This window comes from Ornithorhynchus anatinus, chromosome 9, assembly GCF_004115215.2.
Source record: "Ornithorhynchus anatinus isolate Pmale09 chromosome 9, mOrnAna1.pri.v4, whole genome shotgun sequence".
In the NCBI taxonomy this organism is placed as follows: Eukaryota; Metazoa; Chordata; class Mammalia; order Monotremata; family Ornithorhynchidae; genus Ornithorhynchus; species Ornithorhynchus anatinus.
The window spans coordinates 56,358,908-56,376,053 of record NC_041736.1 but is presented as its reverse complement, the minus strand read 5'-3'; the positions used below and the strand labels follow the sequence as shown (position 1 = coordinate 56,376,053).

Here is a 17,146-nt window from a genome sequence, read left to right as displayed (position 1 = left end):
AAGAACTTCCTGGCCATGTTATCAAATGACAGCGTGGATTCGAGGGCAGGAGCAGGAAAACGAGCCAATATGGCAGTTGGTCCTCTGGAAGCCATTTGGACAGAGCTACAAGTCCGCCCACAAAGCCGGCTGTGTGCTAGGTTCGGTTGGTTAAGCAAGGGAACATAGTGAAGAGATACGAGGAGGTTTGGAATGAGAATTGAGGGAAGGGAGCGTGAAGAGGTGGAGTTGGATTTTGGATGAACAGGATTTAAGATGCTGATGAGTCATTCAGCTGGAGGTAAACGGAAGCCAATCTAAGAATGCAGAGTAAATGAGACGGCAGGACTGGAGATGAAGACTGGGAGTCATCCGCATCAAATTAATAGTAATATATGTGCTGGGATTAATCTTATCAGACACAGTCCCTTCTCACATGGGGCTCACGGTCTAAGTATGAAGAACAGGTATTGAAACATCATTTTACAGATGAGGCATTGGAGGCAGAGAAATTAAGTGACTTGCCCAAGGACACGTAAAGACAATTGGCGGAGTTGAATTTAGAACCCACATCCACTGACTTCCAGGCCTGTAATCTTTCCTCTAAGCCAAGATGCATGCTGAAGCAATCTGCTGAGGCCTCCAAGAGAATAAATGGAGAGCAAGAAGGGTAGACCCCTCACAGGGTCGCGCCTGGAGAATTTCCAGAACTCTACCAGTCTCGACTATGGGAGGGAGAGTCAAGCAGAGGCCTACCCATTCCTTTCCTAGCTAGGGCAGTGGCTAGCAAGTGGAAGACCATCTGCTACAAGTCAAAACTCACCCGTGCTGGGCAGCAGCGGCATGGGAGAGAGTTGAGGGTGGAGACTCAAGTTGACTGCATGGAAGGAGGCAATAGTAAGCCACTTTCGTATTTTTACAGAGAGAACTCTATAGATCCACTACCAGAACGATTGCAGATGGAGGTAGGGCGTTGTGGGAGAGAGGGATCCACGGGGACACTATGGGTCGGAGATGACTTGACAGCCTAAGACAACACAAGACAGGTAGAGGATTCATGGAAATCCTGGATTTGAGTTGGTAAAATTCCTCAACTCCTGTTGCCCACTCCTCCAAAATGACTCCAAGAGGCTCCTTGCTTGTTCCAAGCCAGGCTTTACCTCAAGAAGCGCAGAGCAGTAACTCTCGGGGACTTTTTCCAATATCTGGCCCTAGGTTTAACCTTCTCTATGGCTGGGAGATCTGGGTTTACTACATCTTCATTGGGTGAGATAGGGAAGATGACAACAAAATAACAAAACATAGCAAGAGGAAGATAGGGGATCCTAATCATGGGAAAACCGAAAAAGCACTTCTGATGGTATTTAAGCAGTTACTCTGTGTCAAGCACTGGGGTAGATACAACGTAATCAGTCCGGACACAGTTCTAGTCCCAAATGGAGGTCACAGTCTAAGTAGGAGAGAGAACAGGTATTGAGTCCCCATTTGGCAGTCGAGGAAACAGAGGCCCAGGAAATTGGGAACTGACTTACCCAAGGACACACAGCAGACAAGTGGCAGAGCCAGAATTAGAATCATTCATTCATTCATTCAATAGTATTTATTGAGCGCTTACTATGTGCAGAGCACTGTACTAAGCGCTTGGGATGAACAAGTCGGCAACAGATAGAGACAGTCCCTGCCGTTTGACGGGCTTACAGTCTAATCGGGGGAGACGGACAGACAAGAACAATGGCACTAAACGGCGTCAAGGGGAAGAACATCTCATAAAAATAATGGCAACTAAATAGAATCAAGGCGATGTACAATTCATTAACAAAATAAATAGGGTAACGAAAATATATACAGTTGAGCGGACGGGTACAGTGCTGTGGGGATGGGAAGGGAGAGGTGGAGGAGCAGAGGGAAAAGGGGAAAATGAGGCTTTAGCTGCGGAGAGGTAAAGGGGGGATGGCAGAGGGAGTAGAGGGGGAAGAGGAGCTCAGTCTGGGAAGGCCTCTTGGAGGAGGTGATTTTTAAGTAAGGTTTTGAAGAGGGAAAGAGAATCAGTTTGGCGGAGGTGAGGAGGGAGGGCGTTCCAGGACCGCGGGAGGACGTGACCCAGGGGTCGACGGCGGGATGGGCGAGACCGAGGGACGGCGAGGAGGTGGGCGGCAGAGGAGCGGAGCGTGCGGGGTGGGCGGTAGAAAGAGAGAAGGGAGGAGAGGTAGGAAGGGGCAAGGTGATGGAGAGCCTTGAAGCCTAGAGTGAGGAGTTTTTGTTTGGAGCGGAGGTCGATAGGCAACCACTGGAGTTGTTTAAGAAGGGGAGTGACATGCCCAGATCGTTTCTGCAGGAAGATGAGCCGGGCAGTGGAGTGAAGAATAGACCGGAGCGGGGCGAGAGAGGAGGAAGGGAGGTCAGAGAGAAGGCTGACACAGTAGTCTAGCCGGGATATAACGAGAGCCCGTAATAGTAAGGTAGCCGTTTGGGTGGAGAGGAAAGGGCGGATCTTGGCGATATTGTAGAGGTGAAACCAACAGGTCTTGGTAACGGATAGGATGTGTGGGGTGAACGAGAGGGACGAGTCAAGGATGACACCGAGATTGCGGGCCTGCGGGACGGGAAGGATGGTCGTGCCATCCACGGTGATGGAGAAGTCTGGGAGCGGACCGGGCTTGGGAGGGAAGATGAGGAGCTCAGTCTTGCTCATGTTGAGTTTTAGGTGGCGGGCCGACATCCAGGTGGAGACGTCCCGGAGGCAGGAGGAGATGCGAGCCTGAAGGGAGGGGGAGAGGACAGGGGCGGAGATGTAGATCTGCGTGTCATCTGCGTAGAGATGGTAGTCGAAGCCGTGAGAGCGGATGAGTTCACCGAGGGAGTGAGTGTAAATGGAGAACAGAAGAGGGCCAAGAACTGACCCTTGAGGAACTCCAACAGTTAAAGGATGGGAGGGGGAGGAGGCTCCAGCTTAGGAGACCGAGAATGATCGGCCAGAGAGGTAAGAGGAGAACCAGGAGAGGACAGAGTCTGTGAAGCCAAGGTGAGATAAGGTATGGAGAATCCAGATCCTCTGGCTCCCAGGCCCTTGCTTTATCCACTGACCCTGCTGCTTCAGAGACAATGGAATAAATGTTTTGGTCAAGCAATGTATCTTACTCTCCCAAGTGCTTAGTACAGTGCTCAGCGAACGGTAAGAACTCAACAGATAGGATTGATTTCCCTTGTATCATCTCATTTAAAACCCATTCAAATGGAGTCTAGCTGGATCTAGTTTATAAAGCTTGTGGCATGAGAAAGTAATTCCAGCTGAGCAGTGACATATCGGGTCTCCATTGAGCAATAGATGTAATTTCAGAGCAGAACAATACTGCATATGACATAGCAACAATTCCCTATTCTTACTTCTAAACAAGATAGCTAGACCCCCTAGAGATATTTCTAAATTATTAGCATCCTTTTTGTGTCAGGGAAGGGAATTTACAAAAAGGCTTTAAAAAAAATCCTCTATTTTAAATGATTCAAAAACAAAATATCCATAAGTAGGGATACTTGCCTCTTTCTAACTTGCAGTAGTGGTAGGTGGATACGATGGAGTGAGCTGTGTTCAGAATTTTAAGTCCAGATAATAAATCGATCAAGCATATTGTAACAAACGCATCTATCCAAAAGTCTCACGGGGCTTACCTAAAAAATCAGATTCCAGTGGTTGAAAGATGATGTGATTTTGGGATAGCCACATGTTACTACCTTTGTCTTGAGATGGTGATTTATATTTTCACAAGTCAAACATTTCTGCCTTTTTAAATACAGCTGGGCTTTCCTGAAAGCATCCATCTGAGGGATGTGGATTCCTTCCCCAGTTTTTCACCGCATCTACCAAAGCACAAAAAAGCTCTAGTTCAGAACAGCAGACCGAATAAAATGAAGCCAGTAAGCAGTTTTTAATTTCATGTTCTGGATTTGCCATTGTTCCCTTACTCACCTCCTCCCTCTCGACTAGAAATTCCTCTCTAATTACTCTCCCCCATCTTCAAAGCCCTACTAAAAATAAACAACACCCCACCCCCCCATCCCCGGCCAAAATCAAACAAAAATCAATCATTTTCCCTCCAAGAAGCCTTCCTTGATTAACCATTCATTTCACCTTACACCCTCCCTTCTGCATCACTTTAGTGCTTGGGTCTGTACCTCTTAAGCACCATCATTTATGTACATATTATGCTTTGCCATTTACTACCCATCCTTAATTTATTGTAATGTCAGTCTCCCACACTAGATTGTAAACTCCTTGAGGGTAAAGACTGTGTCTACTAACTATGGTATTTTTTAAGCTACTTGTGAGGACTAGTTAACATAAATTCAGTTGCCTTAATACCAAAATAGACAATTTTACAAGGTGGTAAAGGTATTTAGTATTTGGGGAAACATGGCAGCATGACCTAGTAGATAGAGCATGGGCCTGGGAGTCAGATGGAGCTGGGTTCTAATCCCTGCCCTGCCACTTCACTGCTATGTAGCCTTGGGCAAATCGCTTAACATCTCTGGGCCTCAGGTACCGCATCTGTAAAATGGGGATTAAGACTGTGAGCCCTATCTGGGACATTGACTGTGTCCAACTTGATTAACTTGTATCTACTCCAGTGCTTAGTACTGGCAACCAGTAAGCACTGAACAAATACCATTAAAATATTAAAAAGGTGGTATTTCAATTTCTATTCCTTCGAAGTCCCCCTACTGCTTTGATTCTAGATCCACAATCCCACTGCAGTGCTCTGAAACCTTATCTGAACTAAATTAGCACCTTGTTGAAGTAGTTTCCCTCTCCAGAATGACTTTTCCAGGAGAATTATATATTCTAATACAGTACTAAGAACAGAATTAAGCACTTAATTCAGTGGTATGCACACAATAAGCACTCAATACATACCTTTGATTGATTCTAGGAAAGTTGTTTTCCGCTTTCCCAAGCAATCTTCATGTCTGTAGCTGGACACCTTTTCTAGGATCCAAATGGAGTTTTCTTTCATGCATTCATCAGGATTTATGAATATTGTTGTACTGTAGATACAGTATAAGTTTGTCGTGGGCAGGGATTATGTCTGCTATATCGTACTCTCTCAAGCGCTTAGTACAGTGCTCTGCACACTGTAAGCACTCCATAAATTCAATTGATTGACTGAAGTAAATCGGAATCTGTCTCACTTGAGGCTCACAAACTAAGAAGGAGGGAGAACATGGTCACTGAGCACCTAAAATGGATGGTGACCTAGCTTCCTCCTGTACTCCGAGAGTAGGAGATACTAGCCCCTGCCTTAGAGGAGTTTACCAATAACAATTATGGTACTTGTTAAACACTTACTGTGTGCCAAGCACTGTTCTAAGCGCTAGGGTAGATACAAGTTAATCAGGTTGGACACAGTCCCTGTCCCACATTGGGTTTACAATGTTCATCCCCGTTTTATACAGATGAGGTAACTGAAGCACAGAGAAGTTAAGTGACTTGCCCAGGGTCACAGAGCAGAAAAGTGATGGAGCAGGGATAAGAACTCATGACCTTCTGACACTTGGGCCTGTGCTCTATCCACTACGCCATTTACAATCTGACAACTGAAGTGCTGTAAGATGCCACCTTTGAGGAGTATTCCATTATGTGAGCATTAACAGTTCCATAAAGACATTCACCATACTGCCATGCTTCCCTCTTCATAAGGCCACTCCCTAGTAGCCTAGTGGATTTATGGTCATTTTAAGAAGTCTTTGCCTAAGGTCAAATCTACTTGCCAGTTGTGCTTTTGTCTGTAGGTACAGAATGACGATTTTGCCATTTCATATTTTCATCAGAAGTCCCTGAGCAGCTTACTGAGAACTTGCCCCAGGCAACATATATTATTTAGTAAGGTGCTATTTAGTTCCATGATGCATTACCAGGAAAATATATTTATTTTGAAATGGTGCCTCCTAAATTTTTTCTGCTCCTTGAGGTTCACACTGAAGATTTGAGATTTATTAAAGATATATATTAGCATTATATACTCTCCTCTACCAAATGCCTGCCAAATTTTTCAGAGTAATGGCTCCCACACCTGTTTTCACCTGAAAGGATTTGCCATTAACTTCTTGGGAAAATAGATTATTCCATTATATTGAATGAGGTCTCAAGTGAACTAGGCTTTGAGTCTTGTTTCAACAGAAAAAACCAAAAAACCTATTGGGCATAGATTGAAAGATATTCATCATTTGAAGAATTATACTGGTTAGCCAGACATAGATTTAGATGCACTTTCCACTAAGACTTTCCAAATTATCTTCTTGATGTCTTAATTGAGAAGCAGCATGGCCTAGTGGATCGATCATAGGGCTGGGAGTCAGAAGGACCTGGGTTTTAATCCTGCTTCCACCACTTGTTTGCTGAGTGACCTCGGGCAAGCTTCCCAAGCCCAGTGATCCTCAACTGCAGTTTGTTTGGGGGAATTTGTCCCAGGACAAAGGCACTTTAATATCCAGAGTCCTCCTAATCTGGATGAAAAGAGAGATTCCGGGGAAGGTTATGGGTTGATTGGACTTTATAGGAATGCGAGAGCCTGAACAGGGTTGTCGTCCTCTTCAGTCCTAATACTGGCTCTACCACTTGTCTGCTGTGTGACCTTGGGCAAGTCACTTCACATCTCTGTGCCTCAGTTTAGTCATGGGGAGTAAGACTGTGAACCCTATGTGGGACAGGGTCTGTGTCCAACCCTATTATCTTGTAACTACCCCAGTGCTTAATACAGTGCTTGGCATGTAGTAAGCTCTTAAAACAGACAGCAACGATTATTAACTAAATCTCCTCAGCACTTTTCTTTAGATGTAGCACTGGAAAGTCCAAAACAGCTCCAAGTTTGGAAGTGGAACAGACATTCTTGCAAGGCAAAATATTTGACTAAAAAAAAGTCCAGACAAAAGCACAGCCAAAGAGAACACAGCCAAAAAGGCTAGAGAGATGAAGTACAGAGGGAAATGGAGAGGATACATTGTTTACAGGTATGGAAGGGATAATAATAATAATTATTATTATGGTATTTAAGTGCTTATCATGTGCCGGGCACTATACTAAGCACTGGGGTGGATACAAGCAAATCAGCTTGGACACAGTCCCTATTTCATGTGGGGCTCACAATTTCACTCCCCATTTTACAGATGAGATAACTGAGGCCCAGAGAAGTGAAGTGACTTGCCCAAGATCACACAGCAGACAAGTGGCAGAGCCGGCATTAGAACCCATGACCTTCTGACTCCCAGGCCCGTGCTCTATCCATTATGCCATGCTGCTTCCGCAATGGGGCCAAGGGAGAAGATATTTCAAATCAATGAGAAGCAGCATGACCTATTGGACAGAGCACGGGTCTGGGAGTCAGAAGGACCTGGGTTCTAATTCGGGTTCTGCCACTTGTTTGCTGTGTGGCCTTGGGCAAGTGACCTCACTTCTCTGGGCCTCAGTTATCTCATCTGTCAAATGGAGATTAAGAGTGTGAGCCCCATGTGGGACAGGTATGGTGTCCAACCCACTTAACCCCAGTGTTTAGAACAGTGTTTGGCACATAGTAAGCGCCTAACAAGTACCATAATTATTATCATCATTCAATGCCTCTCGGTACCTGAGGCACATCACCTCCAAAAGGCCTTCCCAGATAAAACCCTTTATTTCTCCTGTGCGTCCTTCTCTCTGAGTACATTACACACTTGGCTTAAGCACTTTAATACTTATCCCAGTCCCACAGCAATTACATGAATATTCATCTACTTTATTTCCCCTATCCCGATCTATTTTAAAGTCTGTCTCCCTCAGTAGACTGTAATCTCCTTGGGGTCAGGGATTATGTCTAACACTATTGTATTATACTTTCTCAAGCACTCAGTAAACTGGGCTGCACACATCATACACTCAAATACTACAGATCGATGGATTAATAAATAACCCTGGTTAACTGATGCCTACCAGACTCGTGCTTCTTGGAATTCACAATACACATTAAAAATAAATAAATTAGTAGTACGCACTACATCTACCTTGCAGGGTATTTGATGTTCTCTCGTGTATATTTTTTCCACCAATTTCCCCTTTGCATTTTGCTCCTGCTGGTTGATATCAGCAAGGTACGATTATTGTGACAGTAAATACTTTTTGCTTACATTTTGGAGCAGGCCCAATAATACTGTGAGTTCCTTGTGGGCAGGATTTATTTCTACTAGGTCTGCTGTACTCAGCCAAGTGCTTAGTACAGTGCTCTGCACAGAGTAAGTGTGCAAGAAATAGGATTGCAGATAAATACGAAATGCAGAAGTCGCATCTCTTCTCTCAATTAATAACTTATTGGGTAGAGAGCCAGTCGAGAAAAGCTCTAGGAACCAGCGAAATTCCTTTTCTCCTTCTGCATAAGGTGACTCATTAGCACTTTAAGACATCTTTAAGATGCCCAAGGGTGAAATTGCTAGGTATGAGTAAGTTTTAAGAAAGTATGTAAAATCCTCGATTGACAGACTTTATCATATTATTCTCCTGGCTTCCTGAAATTAAGTATCTGAGCTGTCGGACTCAGACTTTTGATATATGAGTGCCCCCAGGAATTGATTTTAATAAGAATGCATGGGTATTAACACCCTTGTTATCTGTAGCTACACCTGGTGGAACTAGGATGACTGCCAGACACCTGGGCGGTAATAGAGTTCAAAGGAAAGCGAGATCCAGAGTGCAGAACATCAAGCAACGATGTTCAAGCAGCAGCAAGACAAGATTCCCAAACGGCACCAAGAACTGGAATGATAATTCCGAGGCCATGTGAGCTCCTTCTGGCTGTCAGCCGGGACGCCGGCTCAGTAATAATGACAGGTCAGAAAGCTGTTTCTTCCAACACTTCCGCCTCCCGTTGTCTCCGTGTTTGAGTTAAACATCTACCTCTGGAGTCAGACATCAGGCTGCATTTTCCCGCCATGAAGGAGACTTCCTTTAGTCCTAGTCTGGTTGGCCCAAGAGTCTTTGAGAAAGCCAGTTTGGATGCGGCAGTTGGCTGGTGGGAGATGCTCGTAAGAGCACAGGGGAAGTAGCACAGCCTAATGGATTCGGCACGGACCTGGGAGTCAAAGGACCGGGATTCTAATCCCAACTCTGCTACTTCACTGCTGTGTCACCTGGGGCAAGTCACTTCACTTCTCTACACCTCAGTTACCTCATCTGTAAAATGGGGATTAAGACTGTGAGCTCCAGGTGAGGGAGAGGGAATTTGTCCAACTTGTATCTATCCAAATGCTTAGAACAGTGCCTGGTACATAGTAAGCACTTAACAAACACCATTGAAAAAAAAATGATCAGGGCAGTCTAAGTTGCATAACCCTATTTTTGATGCTTTCATTAAACCTGATCCCTTGCAAAGAACAGCCAGTCTACTGGCTGTCCGTGTTCATTTGGCCTTGCTCTTCCTCCAATCTTTCCTCGAGTGTTCTTTTCTCATTCTTCCTGGATTCCATCGAGTTCTCCATTGCCTCCAAGAATTAGGGGTGAAGAGATGGAAGTGGTAGAGCTTGTGGGTAAAACTCAAACAAAGGGTAGGAATGGTAAGAGACTCATACATTTGATATAGAGGGGTGGGGAGGGAGAGGCTTTTGCCAGTTGGACTGTTCTCTGACCCAAATTCATTCCATAATTTCTTAGTCCCCATTTTGCTTCATATAGATAGATGCAAGTGACGAACTATCCCTGCTCCTCTGCTTCCCGAAGCTTACTTAGAGCCTATTGAAAGGGAGTTATTTAGATTAGAATCGACCACTGGTAATTATTGAGTGCTTACTCTGTGCAAAGCACTGGAGTAAATGCTTCAGAGTGTACAAGTTAGAAAACATTCCCTACCCACAAGGAGCTTACATTCTAGAGAGAGAGAGAGAGAGAAACTTCAAAATCAATTTACAAATATGTCCATAAGTGCTGTGGAGCAAACATCAAGTGCTTAAAGGATACAGATCAAAGTTCTGATACAGATAGGTCGTGCAGAGTAAGAGAGAGGAGGGGAAATGAAGATTAGTCAGGAAAATCCCCTTGGAGACATGTTTTCAAATATATATTGATGCCCTGGGGTTCAAGCCACCACTCTTGCTATAGAATCAAGAAGTAAGATGGGGGTCCTACCTACAAGAAACTTGCATTCTAAGGGTGAAGAAAGAGGAAAGCCTGGCTCCTTTAGTAAACCTCCCATCGTAATTCTCCATTTATTCATTGATTGATTGATTCATTCATTCATTCAGTCAGTCAGTCAATCGTATTTATTCATTGAGCGCTTACTGTGTGCAGAGCACTGTACTACGTGCTTGGAATGTACAATTTGGCAACAGATAGAGACAATACCTGCCCAACAACAGGCTCCCAGTATAAAAGGGGAAGCATAACCACATCCAGTTGATCCTGGACAATTCCTAATATCAATGCATTCACTGAATGTCAATAGAAAGCGCTGGAATTAGACAAATCAATGGAATTTGAGTACTCTTTTTGGCAGAGCACCATACTAGGCACTTGGGAGAGGACAGTAAAGCAGAGTTTGTAGAGATATTTCTTGCATTGTGGGTTGCACAGAAGAAAGGCTTAAATGCCTTCATTCAGGTTCTTCTTTTCTGTTAAGTGGGTCTGGGGGAAATTGTACTTTTAACTTCAACCTCAGCAGAAGTTGCGTAGCCTAGTGGAAGGAGCAAAGGCCTGGGAGTCACAGCACCTGGGTTCTAATCCTGAGCCTGCCACTCATCTTCCCTATGACCTTGAGGAAGATACAGCTTCTTCTGCCTCAGTTATCTCATCTGTAAAATGGGGATTGATGCTGGGAGCCCTACATGGGACAGGGACTGAGTCCCACGGGATTCATCTTGTCTCTATCCCAGCACTTAGTATGGTGCCTGGCACATAGTAAGCACTTAAATACCACTAAAACCCCACAGATACCAAGAAAATATCCAAAAAACCCTCAAAAACCAAAAATAAAACCAAGGATTCCCAACTTCCTTTTTGAGCCACTAAATTACACTGGTTTGAATTTTCCTTAATATTAATGCTAACACATTTTCAGAGCCAGGTGTGTTTTTTCACTTCATTATTATTTCATGAATCAGAAGAGCACTAAAGATGAAGGGGAAAAATGTGAGGAGTACAACTCTAAATGGAATAAACACCACTGATTCAACTTTCCTAGTTCAAAAGTGTTCTCCAAAATTTTTGAAATGCTTTAGTTACTCACAAGAAGAATTCATTTTCCTAAGGACAAACAGGGTGACGATTGCCAGAAGCCTATGCTAATGTAATTTTTAAATAAATAGGAGTGATGGGTGAATTTTTCCCCAATCAAGTGAATTACTGGAGATTTACCCTTCATGTTCGAAGAAGACTTTAACGATAGTGAAGTCTAGACGACGCCTGTCTAGACATGCCATCCTTTCATCACTACCTCAGGCTGCCCCTCACCAAGACAGAACTATCGATTCTGTTAGAGAGAAATTGGTGGTCATAAATCAAGGCAGCCCCACGCAGCAACGTTTACAAACTAGGACATCTGGAGTGAGGAGAAACTCAGTTTGGACAGGGCGTACCCTGATGGGAATGGAAACTGCTAGAAATGAAGGACCGGTTGTGGGACTCGAGCGTTGAAAGAGAATCCATGGAATCTGTAGGAATCCTCTGGGAGATGATGGGTATTACCCTGTTAGTTTGGGGGCTGAAATCACAATTTCTGCCGAATTCCCCCAAGTCAAAGAGCCTCAATACTAGGCCCCGTCTGGACACGTCCCACCAAAAAGAAAATAGAGCAATGGGTTCCTTAGCCAGTCTTCTTTTGGCTCAAAAGATAACAGCTATTGCCATCCAAGTACGTGGGACTCCTCTAGACTGAAAGCTCATTGTGGGCAGGGAATGGGTTTACCAACTCTTGGGTTGTACTCTCTCAAGTGCTTAGTACAGTGCTCTGCAACAGTATCCATGCAATAAGTAATAATGATAATGAATGATGGAATTTGTTAAGCACTTACTATGTGCCAACCACTGTTCTAAGCGCTGGTAATGATGGCATTTGTTGAGCGCTTACTAAGTGTGCCGAGCACTATTCTAAGTGCTGGGGTAGATACAAGGTGATCAGGCTGTCCCGCATGAGGCTCACAGTCTTAATCCCCCTTTTACAGAGGAGGTAACTGAGGCACAGAGAAGTTAAGTCACTTGCCCAAAGTCACACAGCTGACAAGTGGCAGAGCCAGGATTAGAACCCATCATCTCTGACCCCTAAGCCCGGGCTTTTTCCACTAAACCATGCTGCTTCTCTACCATTGATTGGGAGAGTACAATACAATAGATGAGAGAAGCAGCATGGCCTAGTGGAGAGACACAGGATGGGAGTCAGCAGGATCTGGATTTGAATTCTGGCTCTGTCATTTGTCTGCTATGTGACCTGGGGCAAGTCATATAACTTCTCTGGGCCTCAGTGACCTCATCTGAAAAATGGGGATTAAGACTGTGAGCCCTAGGGAGGACAGGGACTGTGTCCAACCTGATCAACTTGTATCTACCCCAGTGGTTAAAACAGCATTTGGCATATATAAGCACTTAACAAATCCCCTCGTATCATGTAATTCCTGCTCCCAAGGAGCCTACAAGAAGGATCCTTGGGGTTCCTTACACTTTTGAGTGGTGCAGCCTAGGGGCTTCAAAACTGAAGAAGAGACCATCAAGTGTGAACTTGTCTTATGGCGAACTCGTCATGTTGCCTCCTACCCATAGCGACACGATGGACACATTTCTCCCAGCACGACCCACCTCCATCTGCAATTGTTCTGGTAGTGAATCCAGAGAGTTTTCCTGGTAAAAATCTGGAAGCTGTTTACCATTCCCTCCTTCCGTGCAGTCAACTTGAATCTCCGCCCTCGACTCTCTCTCATGCCGCTCTGCCCAGCATGGATGAGTTTTGACTTGTAGCAAATGGCCTTCCACTCAGTAGCCACTGGCCAAGCTAGGAATGGAATAGATAGGCCCCCGCTTGACTCTCCCTCCCACAGTCGAGACTGGTAGAGGACTGGAAACTCTCCAGGTGTGACCCTGTGAGGAAGTGTGAACTACCATTTGGATATTTAGTCCCTGACTGGAAACTCCGGTCTTGGGTTGAGACTTGGGTTGAACTGAGGCTGGGAATCCAATTCGCAAAGTCGTAGGGGCCATGTTTCTCAAGTGGACCACTGACATGTGCATATTGGACTAGAAATTACAAGAGAGGGTGGACCAGTAGCTCAATTAATACTAGAGTCACTGCTCTCCCATGAAACAGTAACCAGTTGGGCCAATGTTCAACCTGTTTTGGCTAGAATATCAGTCATCAAAACAATTAGTTTGCCCTTCAGCCTCCACTCCAAGAAAAAAAAATGCTGACAAGTAATCTGAGAGTTCTCATTCTCCTCATCTTCAAAGTGTACTCTAGTTCCCCCTCTAGACTGTAAGCTCACTGTGGGCAGGGAATATATCTATTTATTGTTGTACTGTACTCTCCCAAGCACTTAGTTTAATGCTCCACACACAATTTAAGCACTCAATAAATACAACTGAATGAAATAAATGAGGTTATGCCTCCTCCAAGAAGCCTTCTCTGACTTAGTCCACTTCTTCTTATTTTGTTCATCTATGACTGCAACCCTTCAGAACTTTGATGCTCACCCCATTCCCGCAGTGCTTATGTATATATCCTTATGCTCTAGACTCTAGATGCTCACTTAACTTCTCTATGCCTCAGTTACCTCATTTGTAAAATGGGAATTAAGACTGCGAGCTCCATGTGGGACAACCTGATTACCTTGTACCTACCCCAGTAATTAGGAAGCACCCAGAAATCTCCCTGCAGTCTAGACCAAGGTTGAAACATATCAACCAACTCTGTTTTTTTTTAATGGTGTTTGTTAGGCACTTATGTGCCAAGCACTGTTCTAAGCACTGATACTTTACTCTCCCTAGCACTTAATACAGTGCTTGGCACATAGTAAGCACTCTATAAATACGATTGTCTGACTCCACTGGAAACTCTCAGGCTACAAGTTTACATTATTATACTGGGGATAACAAAAGCCTGAGGACTGTAAGCTTTCTGTGGGCAGGAAATGTGTCCGCTTATTGTTATATTGTACTCTCCCAAGCACTTAGTAGTGTTTTGCACACATAAGGGCTCAATATATACGGCTGAATGAATCAAAAGACACAGCCTGAAATGGATATATAAATAAGAAGCTCTGTTCTTCCTGCATCTCCTAAAACATCTGTCGTCACAAGACAGACAAGATATTCGATGGGGCCAAGAAAACAGAGGATTTCCAATTCATCCTCTTGCTTCCAAGCAGGCTCCTATATTGCCTTTCCAAACTTTGGAACATCTATTTTGTCCTTAGGAGATGAACTCTGTGGCCTGGTGAGGAAAAGTAGAAGGTTGAGCAGCTTCCATGAGAAGATTCGGTTCTAAAAGTGATGCAGTCGCCCTCTGTAAATAACATTAATGAACCTTTGCAAAATTAATGAGTGTAGCAGCAGCTGTTGGTACAGCCAGGACTTGGAATGAATACATTTTGTCTAGCTGTCAAATTAGAATTAAACAAAAGCAAATTAACCAGCACCTTAAAGCGTGCAATGTTCCCTTTAAAATGGTACTATTGATGGATACTTATAGGAGGTTAGATGTTTCCAATGTGCCAAGTCATTGCTCAGGATAAGGTATACCTGTTGCAAGGTTGTGGGAAAAAAATGGAATTAGAATAGTTTTTAGCAGGTTATTCTCCGTTTTTGACCTATCACACTGACTGTTGATGTGCTGGGATAAGAAATTGTTGAAAGTTAAGATCAGCGGTAGATGGGAAGCTGAAGATGGGGCAGACACAAGTAGCAGTGGAACTTATAGTGATTAATGGCTTACTTCATTGAGAAGCAGCATGGCCTGGGGCAAGAGCACGGGCTTGGGAGGCAGAACTTGTCTGTTGTGTGACCTTGGGCAAGTCACTTAACTTCTCTATGCCTCAGTAACCTCATTTGTAAAATGGGAATTAAGACTGCGAGCTCCACGTGGGACAACCTGATTACCTTGTACCTACCCCAGTAATTAGGAAGCACCCAGAAATCTCCCTGTAGTCTAGACCAAAAGCAGAGAGCCTTAGGTATTGCAGTAATGGCGCTGACTAGGTGGTATTAACACAAATTCAGGTATTTTTCACAATCTCACAAGGTTTTTAGAAGCCAGATTCCTTCCTGAGCAGATGCCTACATCAGGCATTTTATCCTTGCTCCCTCAGACTTGGTCCTTAAGTGATTGTGGTGAAAAGTAGATTAAGTCTTGAGGTGAGAAGAGAGGTTCTTCCCAGCCAGATAATAATGATAATAATAACAAATTCCATTATTATTATTATTATGCACTTACTATGTGCCATGCACTGTACTAAGCATTTAGACTGTGAGCCCATTGTTGGGCAGGAATTGTCTCCTTCTGTTGCTGAATTATACATTCCAAGCGCTTAGTACAGTGCTCTGCACATAGGTAAGTGCTCAATAAATACGACTGAATGAATACAAGCAAATCAGGTTGGGCACAGTCCCTGTCCCATGTGGGGCTCACAGTCTCAATCTCTATTTTACAGATGAGGTAACTGAGGCCCAGAGAAGGGAAGTGTTCAAGGCCACACAGCAGACAAGTGGAGGAGCTGGGATTAGAAGCCATGATCTTCTGACTCCCAGGAGCAGGATCTAGCCACTATACCATAGACCCCTGTGGTAGAGCTGGGTAGAGATGGTGGGCGACCCTCCTGGTGGCACCAGCATAGTTGGGGCTGGATTGCCCCCAGGGCAAGGGAACGGCCAGCACAGGCCCTACGCAGGTTGTTGTGCCCATCAGCCCATTGGCATGAGGCGGGGTCTACTACCATTTCTCAACCTCTGCTGCCCCAGTCAATGTCTAGACAAGGAATTGTTGTCCTTCCTGCCTTCGTAGGGCTTTCTGGTTTGAGTCAACTGGAGAGGTGAGACAAGTGGGAAGATTTTTTTTTTTAAGTTAAGCACTTACTCTGTGCCAATCACTGTTCTAAGCACTGGAATAGGTAAGAGCTAATCTGTTTGGATACATCCATGTTCCACTTGGGGCTCACAATCTTAAGCATCATTCTACAGGTGAGGTAACTGAGGTACAGAGAAGTTGAGTGATTTGCCCAAGCTCACAGAGCAGACAAGTGGCAGAGTGAGAATTAGAACTCGGTCCTTCTGACTCCCAGGCCTAGGTTCTATCCATCAGGCCACACTGCTTCACAGGAATTTCCCTTCTCCACCCCCAAACATCCACCCACCCTCTAGCTCAGACCATAGAGACACACAGATTGGACTTTTGCTGGGTCAGTGGCATTAACATCTTACCTTTTCTTCACAGATCATTTCAAAGTGCCTAATTGAACATAACATCTACCGCGTTAGCTCATTGACTTGCAAGTTTCTTCTATGGAGGAGGTGAGATCTTGCACAGGGAGGCAGTATTAATCCAGATTTTCACCAGGAGCCTCAAACAGACTCAGTAGTTCCCTCTCATGAAAGGCTATCAGAGGAGAGCTCAGAGGGAAAGAGTAAAGAGAAAGCACAAGTCTGGTCTTACAGATTCAAAAAAGGAAGCTGGAAAGCTGGGGTGACTGCCTGCTCCTTTCCTTAATATGAAATCTGTAACCTCAGAGAGATTCCAGAAAGTGAAGCTTCCCTCTTAACCTAGAGAAAATGGTTGTGCTGCAGAGTCTACGAAAAGGTTCCCCTTCCATTTTAGGAGGAAAGGGATGGGCAAGAGAACCAATCGACAAGCTCCCTACTGTCAGCAAGAACTTCAGAGGGCATTTTGAAGTCAAGTTTTAAGGAAAACCCATGGGCTAGCAAGAAAAAAATAGGAGGAAGGAGTTTACACTTCAATTGAGATTTATTCTAGGGTCAAAAAGGCCCCAGGCATCGTGCCACTGACCAGGAAAACATTAAAGTTGGATCTTGACCTGCTGGAACTTCCAAATATGGGAGTCATGGATCACTGGGGCTGCAGGTGCTTGAAGCCTCCCTAATGAAGGAATGAAGGTTCAATCATTACAGCTAGACAGGTGATTTCAATTAGGGTCAGCTAGGCTGCCTTGGCAAAGAGAAAGCTGA

At 44.5% G+C, this 17,146-nt stretch overlaps 1 non-coding gene across 1 annotated transcript; it reads left to right on the top strand.

The window, feature by feature from the left end:
• Positions 1 to 654: 654 nt before the first annotated feature.
• LOC114814489 lies at positions 655 to 792 on the top strand. The gene has a single exon (XR_003762281.1). It is a non-coding gene; the product is annotated as a small nucleolar RNA SNORA7 (small nucleolar RNA).
• Positions 793 to 17,146: the final 16,354 nt, after the last annotated feature.